Raw genomic sequence first — 18,504 nt, 5'->3', positions numbered from 1 at the left:
TCACGAATTTCGAATTGTCTGTGATTCACGACTTACATGGTAGTGACCACTAGACAATCCTAATGCGTACGTGCGCTTTACGTCCTGTGGAATCTCACTCTTCATGCTTGGTTAAAAAAAGGTGGACTGGGTCGGAATTTCGGAGTTTGTATCATTCGATAATCACGGTCATGAAAGTATGGATTCCGTAGTAAAACATTTCTCAAATGTGATTATAAAATCAAGGTAAGTATCTATTCCCCCTTCTTCCTGCAGGCCGAAACGCTTTTCTGTCCCCTGGTGGACGGATGGCTCCATGAATATAATCTGAAACCGCAAACGTACTTTACGCATATCCGAGAGCCATTTGAGCAAGAAAATGTTGTCCAGTTTAAACGTTTTCCAGCCAAAGCTGGTCGCACTCTCTGTGATGCTAAAAGACGTCCTGGGAAAACTACGTGAATTCATTGAAAGAGGACTTCCCATCTACCTTCGTATGGGATTAAGTCTGTCGAATACAGAGGGGAAACGTAGTTCTGTAACTCTGAGTCTTCTGAAGAATGGCGTAACGACCACGAGTGCCACAGAAATTGCTGAAATATTAGGTACCAATTTCACACAAATAATCAGCCCAAGGAATTTCTAAAATTCAAAGACTCTCAGAAAGACGAAACCAAAATTTTAGATCAGAAAACAGTGAGTACAACAATGCACCGTTCTCATTCGAGGAGCTGGCGGCTGCACTGGACACATTCCTTGACACATCCCCTGGCCCTGACATCATCCATAACCACATGCATCGTCTTCTCCCAGGGGATGGAAAATCTTTCCTGCTGAGAATGTACAATAGTATCTGGACTGAGTGGGTATTTTCATCTCCTTGGTCTTCCGCTATTGTAATCCCAGTCCAGAAAACGGGAAAGAATCCCAGGTAACTGTGAGATAAGGGTCAATTTGTCCCACAAGCTGCGTATGCAAAGTTAAGGTAAAGATGGTATGCGTACTGAGTCGGAAAACCGATTATCTAACATTCAACGTGGTTTTCGTAAGCACAGATCCGCCGCAGATCATCTTGTTCGGCTGGAGACCGCCATTAGAGATGCTTTCCTTAAGTGGGAATATCTTGTGTCGGTCTTCTTCGATCTAGAAAAGGCTTACGATACCAATTGGCGATAAGAAATTCTACAAACTCTGCATGATTGGAGACTTCGTGGCAGTCTCCCAATATTTATTGAGAAGTTCATGGCAAAGCGGTATTTCCGAGTTCGCGTAGGCACCATACTTTCTAACGAACATCTTCAAGAAAAAAACCTTCCGCAGGAATCTGTATTAAGCGTTCTTCTTTTCTGCGATCAATGGAATTGCCCACTGTGTAGGTGACCGAGCATCTTCTCTGTCCAGATTATATTACAGGTCCCCATATCTTCCATCCATCGGTCGACAGTTGCAACTGGTCATTAACGGGCTATGAGAAAGAGCTGTTCGCATTGGGTTTTAATTCTGCACTGAGAAAACGCAGTGTATCCATTTCTACAACCATCGTGAACTTCATCCACATTCTGAGCTGCGTCTTAATGGAGTGGAGTTGCAATATACAGAGACTGCGAGATTATTGGGCATTATTTTTTTATTATAAATTAACGTGGGCGGCGAATATATATGTGATTTGAGAAGGCGTTGTGAAAAGTTATTGAATATTTTACGCCTTTTTCAGAGGATCGCTGGGGTTCAGACCGCATTATTTTTACGTTTTTATCGTGCTTTAATCCGGTCAAAGCTGGACTATGGATGTTTTATTTATGACTCAGGAAATAAATCAAATTTACTTCCCTTAGACACTATCCATCATCGTGGGATACAACTCGCTACAGGGGCCTTCCGAGCGATTTGGATAGAGAGCCTCAGTGAACCATCACTGTATCGGCGACGTAATGTGTTGTGGTCATAATTATGCTGTTAAGCTCCGCTCACAGCTTGTGCACAACTGTTACGACTCCTTTCACGATTCTTCTCTTGCGGCCTATACAGTGAAAATCCGTGGAGACATTGTGTAGCAGGTATGCTGTTTCGTGAACTGTTCCCTGAGCTCGACATCCGCCTGCTACCAGTTCGCACACTGGAATATACGACCACTCTGCCGTGGATTATGCGACGTCCCATGTTTGATATAAGTCTGAGCCGAAGTTTCAAGAATTTTACACCAGATTTTGTTTATAGACTTGGTTTCAGTGAACTTTTATCACGATATCTAAATTATTTTTTAGTTTTTACTACGGATTCCTCATAAATGATTGTGTTGGTTGTTCCTTTGTTGCCAATTAACAGCAGATATTTAAATATAAATTGAGTCAATACATTGGCGTTTTCACAGTTGAACTACATGCTTTTTACAGAGCTATCTTTTTAATTAGACACCCCGGGGCACCACGGGCACACCCGTGTCGAACTGTAAAAGTAAAGAACTGTCGCAATGTCCATTTTTTTATATGTTGTGCAATATTATAATACTGTGAAATTTAAATATTCATACCAATTTTTTCTCCATTGTTCTATTGAAATTATAACATATAGAATATTAACCTGTTGTGCCCTATTAGTTACATTGCCAATTTAAGCTTTATGCGCCACTCAGGCTCTGCAATGTCTGAATTCTCATGATCCGCTTGTGTTGAGAACCCAGAAATTTTTCCTCACTCTCCTAAGCTCTGACTCTGAGACTAGAGTAGTGTGGATTCCTGGCTATTTTGGCATCCTTGGTAACGAGGCAGCGGATGCTGCAGCAAGGGACGGTGCTATGAATGGATCTGAGGTGTATTGGCGCGAGAGGTGGTAAGATATTCAAATTTACCTGAAACATACAATATTGTGGCAATGGAAAAGAGAATGGTCTGCACAAGTGGGAAACAAATTACGAAGAATTAACAATATTGTTCGAGTTAGGGATTCGTCCTCAAGAGCATCACGACACAAAGATATTTTACTTACCCGGTTGAGGATAGGCCCCTTTCATTTCCCACATGGACATCTCCTACGAGGCGAGCCTCAGCCGGAATGTGATATATGCCGTGTTCCACTTACAATGGAACATTTTTTATTGCATTGTAGAAAATATGACCGTGTCAGTCGGCAATACGGAATTCGGCCGAGTCTACGTGACGCTCCTGGGAATGATTTTAATTGTACAAATGCAGTTCTGAGATTATTGTCGAATACAGGGCCTGACAGGGTGATTTAGGTTTTTATTTTCCTGTTTATTTATCCTCAGAACCTTCAAATTCGGAGGTTACATTTCTTATTTCGTATATGTTTTTAACAAACATGACCTTCGGACCTTTTACATCCGAGTATTTTATAAATATTGATATCAAAAGTTTACATATTATAAACTAATGTAAGTTACTACTTTCCTGTTGTTCAATTCATACGCCATACCTTTTCGGAAATAACGAAAGATACTTAATACATTTTCCATGAACACAGTAGTCTACCCAATTCACATATTACACTGGTCAACAATGAAAATGTTTCGGGCTCAAAAATAGCTAATTCTTATGCATTTCCACCTGCTGAATTCAAAAATCACCATAAAAATGACAGATTAGCTCTTGCTTTGGAGATAAAGTGACATTTCATTTTTTAGAGCCAATATTTTCAGTTTGGGGGAAATTTGGGGGAAATTTTGTTTTGGTACTTGGCACACCTGTCAAATAACAAAACACAAATGTTCTTCAGCTGTTTGTAAGTTACAAACATAGATTTCATTGCTGTGACTGTGAATTTCATATTGTTTCTCCTGTAATTAATGCAGAATTTCTGGTTTGGAAGTGTTTTTAAAGTGTAAAATTTGTAAAAATGCCACGAAAATTGTGTGTTTGAAGTAGAAAATGAAGAAAGTGTGGAACAACAAGAAGAAGAACCCAACAAGCCTTCCACATCCCATGACCCTGATTTCGAGGAAAAAAGATGATAAACCGCACAGACTAAGTCAAGCGGCATTGAGTGATCTCATTACAGACCTTGACCTGTGAAAGGAGAAGGCAGAAATTCTAGCGTCTAGACTACAGCAATGGATTCTTCTCGAACGTGATGTCAGGGTCTTACAGAACAGACAACGTCACAGGGATCTGCTTCCCTTTTTTGAGAAGAAAAACAATCTTGTTGTTTGCTGCGACATTAATGACTCATGAAACGTTTGAATTTGAGCCATGATCCAACTGAATGGAGGCTATCCTCCAAGCTTAGTTCGAAAGCTATATTACTTCACAATGGCAACCGTCTTCCTTTTATTCCTGTTGGCCATGCAGTTCACATGAAGGAGATTTATGCAAATATGACAGCCCTCTTCAACTCAACCAAATATGATGAACACAAGTGGAAAATCTGTGGTGATCTAAAAATCATTGATGTACTCTTAGGAATGCAACTGGGGTACACAATATATTGCTGCTTTTTTATGTATGTGGGACAGCAGGGATAGGAAATCACATTATATTCAAGCAGACTGGCCTGCAAGAAATCATAACACTAGCGAGAAAAATGTTGCCGAGCCTCTCGTGGACCCAAAAGATGTTCTTCTTCCACCCCTGCATATTAAGCTGGGTTTGATAAAAAATTTTGTCATAGCTATGACACAAGAAGGACAGGCCTTTAAGTACGTAAGGGAGAAATTTCCGAAATTAAGTGATGCCAAAGTCAAGGAAAGTATTTTTGTCAGGTCACAAATTCGAGAACGTGTAAATGATCCTGCATTTGACCAAGTTTTGGAGGGGAAAGGAAAAGAAGTTTGGGAAGCCTTCAAGGCAGTTATTCATGGGTTTTAGGCAACAAAAGATATAACTACACTCAGTTGGTGACAGTGCTCCTGCAAAAATACCATCAACTCGGATGCATCATGTCCCTTAAAATCCATTTTCTCCACTCCCACCTAGACTTTTTCCGTCCTAATTGTGGAGCTATCAGTGATGAACACGGAGGAAGGTTCCATCACGATATTTCTGTTATGGAACAAAGATATCAGGGCCGTTGGAATGAAACAATGCTTGCGGATTACTGCTGGTCTTTGCGTAGGAATGCTACGGAACTCACAAGAGGCAAGCAAAAATACGACGATCTCATGAAGCCACACATGATTCTCTTCAGTCCCAACCATCTGCCAGGTATTCTTCCATAAATTTAGAACTCATAGAATGTAACTGCCATTAAAAAAATGTAAATGCACTTTCAATGTTGTTAGCATATGTAATTAAAATGTATCGTTTTCTCTCCATCCGTTAAACTGAAATACTTCCACCTATTGTGTATCACAGAAACTAGAGCTAAGAAAAAATTTTCATTGCCATATTCGTTTTTCTCAATCCAAAATTAGTTGGAATTGACTCAGGAAGTACATTAAAAAAATTTTCTGTTGGCCAGTGTTATTATTATTATTATTATTATTATTATTATTATTATTATTATTATTATTATTATTATTATTATTATTATTATTATTATCATTAAATTCGAACGAATTAAAGTACTTCCATTTCCCTGACTTCATAATTTATTCATTTGAATTTGGGCCTAACTTGTCCCCTTCTTCTTTAAAAATATATTCACGTTGAAGTGTTATGATTTTTACTAATGCAAACTGCGGTCACAATACATGATTAATACAATTGTGCGATTTTTCCTGCACACCTTGCAGAGGTGAAATAAATATTTAATATGCCTGCTGATTAACCTGTAGTGGATAGTAATAGCAAAGGCTATGATATTTTAGTGTGTGTAAACAGTTTTTAAATTAGGAGTTACAATTAAATTAAATAGGAAGTCTACAATATATGTGATTAGAAATGGTTTCAGAATTTAACGATATTACAAAGCAAAAATATCCCAGGAATCTCAGGGACAATTTCTTTTTTTGCTACACATAGGCACATGCGCATCTGCTCGCCCCGATCACCTTTTGTTTTTTAGTAATGTGTTCATGTCGCTCCCCTGAGCATTTGCTCATATTGGGTTGAGGGGAAAACTCCGGAAAAACCTCAACCTTACCCCAACCGGGAATCGAACCCGGGCCACCTGGTTTCGCGGCCAGACGCGCTAGCCGTTACTCCACAGGTATGGACCTCATGATATGTCAATTCAATGAAAACATAAAGTAACATCTTCGGTACACCATGCAGTGATAGTTGTACTTTATCTCAAAGAATAATTGTAGTAATTATTATTTATTTATTACTCGTAATGTCGTAATAATATTTGATTTGGCTTAGAAGATGAGGGGAGTACGTTACACTAAACTCGGCACGCGCAACATTTAAATCGCATTGCTACGTATGTTGTATCCTAAATAATGCAAATCGTATTATGTGTCAATATTAAGCAGTAATAACTTAATTAACATTTGTCGCGAAATACAGTATTTCGCCATTGTAAATTATTTTTTATCATACACTTTTCCTCGAATAACGCTACTGATTGTCTTAAGGCAAGACAAACTAATAGCTATAATAGTTTAATGATTTAATTTATAATAATAATAATAATAATAATAATAATAATAATAATAATAATAATAATAATAATAATAATAATAATAATAATAATAATAATGTCTCAATGTTGAAGACACTGGTAGCTCACTTTCAGCAATTATAACAAATTAGAGGGAACGAAATCTGAAGGAAAAACAAGGAACTGAAAACTATCAACTTGCCAAAGTAAATGAACCTAATGAAGAATGTAGTTTAGAGGCAAAATTTTTAATTGAACAAATTCAGACTTTCGGGAAACAAAATTGTAAATTTCATTACATGACGCTGAAAATCTGCATATTGTTATTTAACAAGTCATCAATAAATCTCAAATAAGGCTGCAATATGCTTGGCATGTTTATAATCTTCGTACTTGATGAGTAATGCAAATTAATTAAAGAAATTTCACGATACACAATGCTTAGTAATGGAATCGTTGGTAGTATGCTCTTAGTCGTCCATGTCCTGTTAACATTGTAGTGAGGTTTGGTGTCAGTGTTATCCTTAGTTTAAGTCTTTTTGCGACTATAGGAAAGTATTGTCTGGTTTCTTCTCCTTTCGTGGTGTTTCTCCATTCATTTTCCCATTTTGCTATACTTTCCTCTTGCAATATTTTCTGGATGGTACTTTTTGGGACCTTTTTGTAGCACTCCAACTCTTCTAGTACTGTTGCCCTTTTTGCCAGTTTGTCGGCCATTTCATTCCCTTGTATCCCTATGTGAGCCTTAACCCATCCTATATCTATTGTCCAGTTTTGTTTGCTTAGTATTCTCAATTTCTCCCTAATTGATTCTATTAATTGATTATGGTTTTTAGTGTTCCGTAGTGAATCTAGTGTGACTTTACTGTCTGTGTATATTGCTGCATTTTTAGGGCTCTTCAACATTAGATCTATTGTCTCAATTTTTTCCATTGCCTTCAGGATTGCTAGTTGCTCTGCCTGATTGTTAGAACAACGTTTGTCTAATTTGTACTGTAGCTGGTGTACTATTTCATTGTTGATGATATTGCTATTCCAGAGCCTACCCCTTGTTCTGTTCTGCTTCCATCCGTATATACTTAAACAGTGTAATTCTTCTTTAGGTTTGCCTCCTGTATTGTAGGATAGTCCGCTGGGTGAGGCCATTTCTTGTAATTTAATGGAATATCCACTTGCCATTCTGAGCTTTGTTTCATTATTTTGTACTCGTCAGCGATTTCTCGTAGTTTGTAAATGATGGGTGTCAGCCCTGTCAATACGCAGAGAGCTTCAGTGGAAGTGGTGCGAAATGCTTTAGCTATTTTTATATTTATTAATCTTTGCACTCTTATGTACTTCGTGCAGTTGTATTTCCTGTTAAGTGCTTCTATCCACACCGGTGCTGCATAGGATAACAATGGTAGGATTGCACCTTTGTATATAGTTTTTAGAGCTTGATGTTGAAGACCCCAGTTCAGCTTGGCTGATTTGGATAATGCATTTATTAATTTAGTAGTTTTCTCCGTAACGTACTGTATGTGGTTATTTACGTTGAAGTTCTGATCAATAATTATTCCTAAATATGTTATTCTTTCCACTTGCTCTATTGCTTTGTTGTTAAGGTAAATATTCATGTTTTTTCCGTCTTTACATTTTCTGTTGATCAGCAGAGCTTTCGTCTTTTGTTCATTGAACCTGATTTTGTTGTTCTTGGCCCAGTACTCGATTTTTTTTAGTTCCACATTAGCATAATTTTCCGCCTCCAGAGTGCTTGTACCTTTTGTTATTACTAGTAGATCATCGGAAAATGCTACCACTTTTGTGTGTCTCGTGTAATTTAAATTGAGTAGCGAATTGTACTGTAAATTCCAAAATCCAGGTCCACTGCAGGATCCTTGGGGGCAGCCCTTGCTTACTTTTCTCTCAATTTTAATGTTGTTAACTGCCAAGACTGCAGTTCTCTGACTGAAATAGTTTCTTGTAAGATTATACAAATTGCTTTGGCAGTTGAATTCTCTCAGGCTCTTCAGTATACTAGGCCACCAGGCTGCATCGAAGGCTCCCTGTACATCGAGGCTTATCAACACAACACTCTGGCTGATTCTTAAGTTTCCTTCAACGTAGCCTTTGACTGCCATTGCTGCATCTGTAGTACTTTTTTGTGGCGTAAAGCCATATTAACTATCGTTAACTAATTTTTTTTTTGTGTACACATGATGAGATATTCTGCTGATTAAAAGTTTCTCTAGAACTTTCCCTCCTGTGTTCAATAAACTGATCGGGCGATATTTTCTGACCTCTGAGCTTTTTTCGTTTCCTGGCTTCACTATAGGTATTAATGTAGCTCTCTTCCATTGCTCCGGGAAATTACCAATTCTTAGACAGCTGTTATAAATGGCAGTCATATATTTCGGAAAGCTTTCAAAGACTTTATGTAAGATCTTACTAGTGATTCCATCTTCTCCAGGTATTTTCCTTGAACCCATTCTTTCTAAGATGTATTTTACTTCTCCCTGTGTGAATTCTCGGTCGTTCTGAGTTGCTATGTAACTGAGGTTTTCTGTTCTTACAGTTTGTGATATTCATTGTCCTCAATTTCCTTGTCTTCTGGAACGAAGTAATCCAGCATGTAGTTCATTGTCTCTTTAAGATCTTGTGTAGCTGTGCCGTCTGGTTTCGTTAGAGTAGTCAGATGTGGGGAGCTTCTTGTTTTTCCTGTTGCTAAACGATAAACTTCATTCCAGGGATTGTTTGATGATGTGAGATTGCAATACTGTTTCCATGATTCTATTTTTTCTTTTTTTATGGTTTTCTCATATTTCTTCTTTTCTTCCATATATTACGTTTTTCGCTGTTCTCTCAATTCCTGATTATTTTTTTGTTTTTTGGTATCGTCGTCTTAGTGCATTTGTCTTTTTTCGCATAATTGTCAGATCAGTGGTCCACCAGGGGAGCGATTTTCTCTTATTTATTTTCTTTGTTGGTTTAGAGACTCTAAAACACTTTTTGCATGCTTTGCTAACGTTTTCTTCAAACTGTTGAACTATTTTTTCAGAGTCTGTTTCTCTGCTAGTCAGTCTACTCAGTTCCTCGTCTATTTCTTCTGTTGTTATGTTATTTGTTAAAATTATTACGTTTTGAGACAGTTCCCTTTTTATGACCTTACTAAATTCTTCCAACTTTTCTTCATTAAAGATATATTTTGTACCATAGCATTTGAGTTCTGTTATTTCATCTATACATTGTTTAATATTATAGGTGATATAGCGGTGATCTGAGCAGCTTTCTTCTCTTCCACATTCCCATTCTTTGAGTCTTGGCATTAGTTTACTGTTGGTTATTGTTAAGTCATTATTGCTCTTCCCATTTTTACTTTCGAATGTTGTGTTTTCGCTTTCCTCATTCATGATGTAAAGCTGTTTTGAGCTCATATATTCTTCTATAATTCTTCCTCTGGGGTTCGTCATTGTGTCGTGCCATGTTTTGGATCCAGCATTACTATCCACGGCAATCAGTAGACCTGATCCTTTAGTGTAATCTATTATTTTATCCATCTTTCTCAGATCATTGTTGATATCAATTTCAATGTCCATGTAAATGCCAGCTGCATAGAACCTTAGGTTTTCATAGATAATTTCTATAACTGCTGCATCTCCATCAGTCAGTTGGCTTATGAGAATCGCGTCGATATATCTGTTTGCGATTAATATTGCAGCTCTGATTTTATTTTCTCCTTGCCTCAGTATTTTAAAGTTTCTAGAGATTCCTGCTACCTTGTTCATTATTATATATGGTTCCTGAATGAGGACTATATCTATTTCTTGGAGATTTATTATTTCCATTAAATTATCTGCTGCTGTTCTGGAGTGCTGTAAATTAATTTGTATGACATTTATTTGTGTATTTCCGGCTTGAATTTTATTCGTCAGTTTGCTTTGGGTAAATGGTGTTCCAGGGCCTCCCATTTTAGCACTCCGTATTTTGTCTGTACTTCCTTATTATTGATTGCAAACCCGGGCAGTTTTTATCTAAAGATGAGTGATTTTCACATACTTTCTCATTCTTATTATATTTATTATGTGTGACGCAGGTGATAATATTAGCTCATTTTGTGTTGCTTTGCATTCCTTCAATTTATGTGTTCCTGTACAAAGAGGACAAGTTTCCTCTCCCTTACAATCCTCTGCTCTGTTGTTAAACTTGCTGCATTTAAAGCATCTGTTGATTTTTACATAATCCTGAACATTACATATGTGCCAACCAATCTTCAGTTTTCTTTGCACTATGTTTCTCTCTCTGTATGTGTGTGTGTGCGTGCGCGCGTGTGTGTGAGGAGGGTGTGTATTCTTTCTTGGTAAGGTTTCAAACAATAGTTCTCTATCATTCTGTAATTATGTTCAAACGAGTGGATTGGAAAGACCCATAACTCTGAGCCATGTGTATAAAACATGGTCTTTATCTGCTGTGTGCTGATATCATAATCCGCCGCTGGACTCCAGGTGAGAGGCGACTCCTTTCTTCTTGTAAGCATCATTGTGGCGACGCGTTATGAGCAGGAAGACAAATGAAAATATTGACTTGTGTGCTGTCCTCCAACCAGAAGATTAAGGAATGTGCTTACTATTGCGTCATCTATTGGAGCGAAGTAGATAGATAATATTACCGTTATAACGTCAGTTTAAAAAACATGCGCTCTTCTGCATATGTTATTTCCTGCATGGAGGGATTAAAAGACCAGGAGATTAACAGTGATCTAATTTTGTAACTAGGGTAGTATAAGTATGTGTGTATCAGTGTTATAGTTTGTGCTATGAGAGTTAGCCAATGGAGATGCTTGTACCCACGTATGTGACCTTTTGACATCTTATGACATCAACATTCATTCACAGCATTGCCCCGCTGCGTCTCATTCCCCTGAGACTTTCTCGTGGTTGGAGTACAGTATAAGATGCAAAAATAAGACACGATGACATAAGATACAGTATGGTATGTGTACTAAAGTAATGAGTTGAAAATCCGGGCATAGAACTAGGTGACTGCAGCATGCCAAAAAGGCAGGAGAAATTCGGACTTTTGACAATAAAATCAGTAGAGCAGTAGATTCAATGGAAAAACAGGAAATCTTGTAGACTCATAGCCCCCTTTCTACACGGCCCTTTTGATCCTTGCGCTTGGGTTGGCCGTTGTCTAGGGCTAGAAACCTGTGGTTGGTAGGTTCTGCCGCTGGTCGGAGGTTCGTTTGGTAAAGAGTTATGTTTTTTGAACAGGTAGGTTGCAATTTATTATGTGTAAGATATATTATATGATATAACTGTATAAGCTGTAAGTAAACAGACTTTAGCCTTGAATATATACTGTATTACGATTCTAGATTGATTACGGTCTGTGCATTCCCTACATCACTATTATCGCCGCGCCAGCCAGAGTAACGACCGGCAGATCAAAGAAAATGTTAACAACAATAACAGACCTGTCGATTGCACACTGTTCTAAAGCGATGTTGTCGCGTCTTTTTCAAACTGCAGGGCGTACAAACGAGAAACACGACTACTTTATAACTAATAATAATAATAATAATAATAATAATAATAATAATAATAATAATAATACTTTCATGCTATCTAACTACATTAATTAAATAAATATGCAAATTACAGTTATTAATTACCTGACATCCTACAGTAGCTCTCATCTGAACTGCTTCCTTCACTGTCACTGTCACCTACGCTGTAATGAACGAGTCTCTGTCGTTTTCAGAGTCGCGAACAATATATTGGCGTTCTATTTCTCTTGTCTTGTTAACACACTTTGTCCACAATTCCGAATTTATAAGTTCAACACATTCTCGTATAGTTCAACATACACTGTCACTACGTGATGGAGTCACATTTCGTTTTCGAACTTCATGTTTTAAGCGCCCCCAAATAAGTTCAGTAGGATTTAAATTACAGTGATATGGAGGCAACCGCAAAACCTCATGGCCGAAATCTCTTGCAATTTTGTCAATGACAAACTCTCTACTGATATTAGCTTCTTTTGTGAGTTCAAGCAATACAGATATAGTGGGGAGTGGATTGGGTACTTCTAGATTGTGTTGTACCATGAAGCTAATAATATCATCCTTTCTTGTGGATCTATTTGGTAGCCAAAACTGTAGCCTGGAATGATAAGCAGCGTTATCCGTTACAATTATACACGGAGGGCATGTTGGAAGATTTTTCATTAATTTGTATGTAAACCAGTCCTCGAAAATTTCAGAATTCATTTCATCATGTGAATCTGCTTTGGAGTCACCTATATTTCTAGCTGAAAGGAACAAAGAATTTGGAACCCAGCCATCACTACTACCTGCGTGCAAAACCATAATTCGTTTCCCACGAGATACAGGGGCATTGAAGGCACATGAGCAACTCCCATCATCCCAACCTTTTTTGGGGACATCATGGGTGTCATACCATGTCTCGTCCAAAAATATAATTTTATGGCCTGCCGATCTTTTAGAACGAAGTGTGTTCAAATATTTGTACCTCCACATTATTATTCTCGACGACTCCATTATCATTCTCGACGACTCCATTATCACGTGTCTTTTGTTAAGAATTCGGAACCTGAATCCTAAATTTTTCAATATTTCTCTCAGTGTTGTTTCTTTGTAGGGGAATTCACACTTGTTTTGAAGTTCTATTAATATTTCACTAACTGTTGGCGACTGTCCATTTTTTAAAAAAATCATACACCGTTCGACGAATCAGATCGCAGGTGAAGTTATCAACTTTTTCAAATTTCTGTTTTATATTTTTACATTTTTTGGGTGTTTTAGGACCTCTTTCTACAACTCTGCTTACGGCTTGCGTACTTAATCCAACAGCTTTTGTGGTCTCTGTAATCGGTCCCTTGCCCAATTTATTACTTTTGACGTAGGCATACACATTAGAAATTATTTTCTGAAACTGTTTATTCAATGTCTCCATACGTTTGCTACCTGTCATTGTCTTACTTCTACTAGTTGAAGGAACACACGCATTTACATTACTTTCAACTTCATCATCGCCTTCCCACGGCCTCCACATCTTAAATATTAACACCAACTTATAACTTCCACTTGAAATGCTAAACTGAACGAACATTTGTTATTAAAAATGGCAACTTGGTTCTTACTCCACGTGGACTTGATATGTACACGTCAAAATTCAATCCTGGATTGCCATTGGCGGCAACCGTTTTTTGTAGAATATGATTGGAGCAGTGGGACTAAAAGAACCACAATCAGAAGCGACAAACAATGACTTATAAATATCAAAGACTCGCCAGTCGTTACTCTGGCTGGCATGGCGATAATACAGTACTGATAACAAAGGTAAAAGGTATCCCCGTAACATGCCATGAAGGCACTTGGGGGGCATGTAGGTAGAGTACCATGCTTTCCATGACCTCGGCACTAGAATGAGATGGTGTGATCGGCACCACGCTCTGACCGCCTTTTACCCCCGGGAAAGACCTGGTACTCAATTTTATAGGAGGCTGAGTGAACCTCGGGGCCGTTCTGGAAGTTTGGCAACGAGAAAAATCCCGTCACCACCTGGGATCGAACCCCGGACCTTCCAGTCCGTACCTAGCTGCTCTACCAACTGAGGTACCCGGCCACCACTACAGTACTGATACTGGTATTTTACTATTACTCTTATTTCGTAAGAAGTTTTAGCTTGAACTATAATATCAAAGCGAGCTTCAAACTTATTCACTGGTCCAGCAGGGCAGCGAGTCTGCCGACTGAGCTACATTGGTGGCTCTACTAAAAATATGCAGTACATAGCAATCAGATTATTAAATTTACACACCTAAAGAATTATTCATCACTTGAGTCGCTCAGTGCCAGAGTTGCCTAACCCACAAAATTTTAAACCCCTGATTTCTGCATAGAATGACTAAATTACCATCCATATGTGTTCCAAAGTACTCTTGTACTAGATAGGCGAAATATTAGATTATGATAAAGGAGAAATAATTTCCAATTGAGAGCATATAATAAAAAAGACGTCTAAGTTTACACTTCAATAAATTTTTTCATTGTAATTTTGGCTTAAGCAACTCTGGCACTGAGGCATTCAATTGAGCTATACATACGTAATACATAGCAAGTAAGTTAATTTAATTTAAAAGCATAAACAATTGAATCAATTGAGATATACAAAAATTGAGAATACATACTATGCAAACTATTTCAGATTACAAGCATAAACAATTCATCAGTTGAGCTATACAGATATAAAAATAATGAAAACAATGTTACTAGTAATATCACAAAACCTGAAATATTTCATCAAAATTTTATTTCCAAAGAATTAACTATAGCTATACAAAATTTAAAAACCAAGAAATCTCCTGGCCCCTGACAACATTCATTCCGAATTTTTTAAACATCTGGGGGAAAAAGCAAGTCTGTACTTTTATACATTTTCAATTAATCCTGGAACACCTCATTTCCTGCAGCTTAGAAAAAAGCAATCATTATACCAATTCACAAAAAAGGGAAACCTGCTCATGATGTTAATAGTTATCGACCAATAGCACTATTAAGCATGATAGCAAAAACCATGGAGTCCATGATCTCGAATAGATTAACTTGGTATTTAGAATCCAAAAATCTTTTATTACCAAGACAAGCCGGCTTTCAACAACTACACTCTACCAATGAACAAGTCATACGTCTCGGCCAAGAAATAAAAGACAGTTTTAACAAGAAAGAAGATACCTTGGCAATATTTATTGACTCTCAGTTAGCATATGACTCTGTTTGGAGAAATAAATTATTGCTAAGACTCCAGAAATTAGGTTATCTCCAGCAATATGTTCAGATGAATATCACAATTCCTTAGTCAATGATTCATTGCCACTAAATTGAATAACTCACTTTTCTAGTTACAGACAAACATATCGAGGTGTACCTCAGGGCGCTATCCTCAAATAATCGAGGTCCACCTCAGGGCGCTGTCCTCAGCACAACTTTATCCAATATTTATATAAATGACTTACCCTCCCTATTAGAGGAATCAAACATGAAAACAGCACTATTTGCAGATGATATAGTTTTGTGGACTTCCGGATCTTTCAGACATAGGGACAAAATTCAAAATTCTGCTCTTAAAGCTCTAAATCAACTACATGAATGGAATACATCAAATTTGATGACACTCAATTTAAGCAGAAGTAACTACCAAATATTTCACTTGGTAAAAAAGAAAGAGAATTCAATATCCAATACAATGGCCAACACCATCCTAGTACTTATGAATCCAAATATCATGGAGTTACTTTCGATAGTAAGTTAACGTGGAGCAACCATTTGAAATACATTTCTGAAAAAGGTCGTAAAAGATTCTCCCTTCTGAAAAGACTAGCAGGAAAGAAATGGAGATGCTCTAGGAATACTTTGAACACTACATACAAAATGTTTATACACCCAGTGCTGACATACTGCGGAGAAATTTTAATTACTTCACCTTTCGTAAACGAAATAGAATATGTTCAAAACAAAGCTCTCAGGCTCATTATTGGTGGAATCAAAACAACTCCAATAGATTCTATGAGATTCCTCACTAATATTAACAGCATCAAAATGACAGTAGAAGAAAAACACTGATTCAATATGAAAAATTTATCAGATTACCAGGAAACTATTGGCATTCATACAGTCCTCTCTGTAGATTGAAAACTCAAAAAAGTTTCATATCCATGGTTCATGAATTAAAACAGAAAATTAATATCCCGAATTTAAAAGAAAACTTACAAATTAAACCAAACCCTTTAACTCTATTAAATATAGAGTATAATCTAAATTTAACAGAAGAAACACTGAAATCAGAAGTAAACACTGAAATAATGAAACAATTGTTTTTAGAGACAATTAATATTAGGTACCCTCCACAAAACTGGCTTCATTTATACACCGACGGATCCGTGATGCCCAGAGAAGAAGGTAGCCGTGCAGGTGTTACTTGCTGTCTCTTCTCACTTTATAGATCTCTTGGATATTGGAACAACAAGTTTTGATGGAGAAATCATTGCAATAAGTGAAATTCTCAGGAATCTTCTATGCCACATCAATAAATTTAAGAATGCAGTTATATTCTCAGACTCCAAAGCAGCTATTCTATCAATAGTCTCTAAACACACACCTTCATCTCAAACAGCAGAAATACCTAAAATGCTCTCTCAATTAATATCACTCAACAAAAGAATTGGAATCCTGGGACACGCGAATGCGGATGCTTTAGCAAAGAAGGGCAGCACTGCTACTTACAGGCTTCTTACTAAATCTACGTATTATTCTGTGAAAAGATTTATTAAATCTACATACTTAGGCCCGGTTGCAGAAACGCAAATCAAATCAGTCCCTGATCGCCAATCAGTTGATGTCTGATTTATTTGATTGTTCATTGCGTTGCACAAACATGAATCTCCAATCAACTTGTCTCAATTTACTAATTGGTGATTTAAGAAAGAAATACATTTGACAACAGCGCTATTTAGCAACCACAGCCAATTTGATGCTCTTTAAAAGTCGCGAAAGGAATGCATCAAGTGGGCGGTGACTAGGAAAACAAGTGAATGTTTTGCTGTTTTGTTGCTTTTTGTAGAAAGGAAACAGGCGGTTTCTATTTGTATATAGACTACAATATAGTGAAAGAATATGAAGAAAACAAAAAAAAAGTGAGGGGGCTTCTGTTGTGGGATTTGTTAGGGGAATCGACAAGAAATTGGAACATGCATAGCCTCCATAACCCAAAATAATTCCATTTCCCATCTCTCTGTTTACAAATGGAGCTCGTAACCTACTCATTAAAAATATTGTGTTGTCATGTGTAGAACCCTGCAAACGGGCTACAACATTCCAGAATTTCAATGATGGTGTATACTACATATTGCCTGTATATTCACAGAAAAGAAACCTTTTCTATTTCGATAAAGTTCGGCATCATTTCAACTAGGTGATTGGATGGGGATGTGAGCAGTCTATACAACCAATATTAGGCTACTCTTGGAAATCCTGACATGGCTGAAAATTCTCTCTGGATTTCAAATCGTTCCCTATTTGAAGTTTGGGGATTTATGAGACCCTGCCATAACAAAGCAATTTCATACGTGACATTCCTAACTACTCGGCAAATAGTTGATTTGTGGACCCTAACAAGATAACCCAAGACCGCCTGAAAAAATCCAACAGCATAAAATCTCAGCATTATTAGAACTTGGTTCATAGGAGAAAGTGGAAGGTTTCGATTTGTCTGTCTGCATATATTTGTTTCAATTTTTGAAAGTAACAAAACACAGGAATCCTTACTTAACCTAAATCTTTGCTCAAATTCTCTGTCATTATACATAAAAACAATTCATGTCTATCACGGAAACGCCCTCTTCTTAATAATATTTTTTTTTCATTTAAAATTTCTTCATCAGAAGAATCCATTATGTCGAAAACAATATTGTTACGCTATAACTATTTACTATATAATACTGCATTATAAACAGAACAACATAAATAGCCTGCTTGATCGATGATCAGTGACTTAACCAGCAAAAATCTGTTGATCAAATCTGATGGAAGACTGATTTCCGATCAAACACTGATTGTTCTTTCTGCAACAGAAATAGAACTGATGGCCAATCAAACCCTCCTTGATCGCCAATCATATTTTGATCGGTGTTTCTGCAACCGGGCCTTAGACTTCAACAAACAAAATTTGATAACACAATCTCAAGGGAAAAATGGAACTCTCTGCATCATAATTCACAGTTAATTCCCGATTTACCATGAAAATCGTCTGTAGCTGCATTTAGATTGGCAACAGACCATGATTGTTGGGCCAAACACCTGCATAGACTTGGAATATATCAGTCCCCTAACTGTCCATTGTGCAACTCAAACCAAGAAATGGATTCGGAACACTTCAAAATCTGTGCTTCAGTGGCTGACCATGATAATATCTTTGAAAAATATTGGAGCGCAAGAGGTCAAATGACTTTATTGTCAAACACCTGGCATAAGAA

General features: G+C 37.3%; 1 protein-coding gene across 3 annotated transcripts in view; it reads left to right on the top strand.

Moving 5' to 3' along the window:
* The first annotated feature begins 11,637 nt into the window (after positions 1-11,637).
* Positions 11,638-18,504, top strand: part of LOC138705753 (zinc finger protein 664-like) — a 118,782-nt gene continuing 111,915 nt past the window's right edge. Inside the window, exons 1-2 of one of the 3 annotated variants that reach the window (XM_069834373.1) lie at positions 11,638-11,723; positions 13,974-14,089. The gene's annotated coding sequence lies outside the window, so the exon portion shown is untranslated. Of the gene's footprint in view, positions 11,724-13,973; positions 14,121-18,504 lie in introns of all 3 variants that reach the window. The other 2 variants (XM_069834372.1, XM_069834374.1) reach the window with 2 other exon arrangements.

The sequence above is a fragment of the Periplaneta americana genome, chromosome 9, assembly GCF_040183065.1.
Source record: "Periplaneta americana isolate PAMFEO1 chromosome 9, P.americana_PAMFEO1_priV1, whole genome shotgun sequence".
In the NCBI taxonomy this organism is placed as follows: domain Eukaryota; kingdom Metazoa; phylum Arthropoda; class Insecta; order Blattodea; family Blattidae; genus Periplaneta; species Periplaneta americana.
This window is presented reverse-complemented; position numbering and strand designations above follow the sequence as displayed.